The sequence below is a fragment of the Buceros rhinoceros genome, unplaced genomic scaffold, assembly GCF_000710305.1.
Source record: "Buceros rhinoceros silvestris isolate BGI_N320 unplaced genomic scaffold, ASM71030v1 scaffold40868, whole genome shotgun sequence".
NCBI classification, from domain to species: Eukaryota; Metazoa; Chordata; class Aves; order Bucerotiformes; family Bucerotidae; genus Buceros; species Buceros rhinoceros.
In genome coordinates this window covers 7664-8026 of record NW_010428125.1, presented here as the reverse complement: position 1 = coordinate 8026, position 363 = coordinate 7664, and the positions used below count along the sequence as shown (strand labels likewise).

Here is a 363-nt window from a genome sequence, read left to right as displayed (position 1 = left end):
ACAACCCCCCTGGAACCAGCCGCGCCTGGGGGCCAGGCCGGGAAGCAGGACAAGCCTGCAGAAGGTGGCTGCAGAGCAGGCTGCTCCTCGTGCCAAGCAGAGGCAGCGTGGCTCCGCTCCACCGCTGCCCAGACCACAGAAACCACCAGCTGTCTTCTCCAATCCTATCTGCAGGCAGAAGGAGCAACCACGTGCCATCGCGGTGTTCCCCTGAAGCCCAGGGGATCCAGAATTCATCCGGCAGGGGTGAACCGCGGCATGAACACTGGGGCGAAGCAAAGGTTCAATCCAGCGCACAGAAAACACTGCGGCACGGCCTGGAGAGGTACCGCAGCACCCTGGAGAACGTGTGCTACGTTCTTG

The 363-nt window shown here is 62.8% G+C and overlaps 1 protein-coding gene across 1 annotated transcript in view; it reads right to left on the bottom strand.

Annotated features, from left to right (window-relative positions):
- Nucleotides 1–363, bottom strand: part of YBX1 (Y box binding protein 1) — a gene marked incomplete at its 5' end in the record, with an annotated part of 7243 nt that overhangs the window by 788 nt on the left and 6092 nt on the right.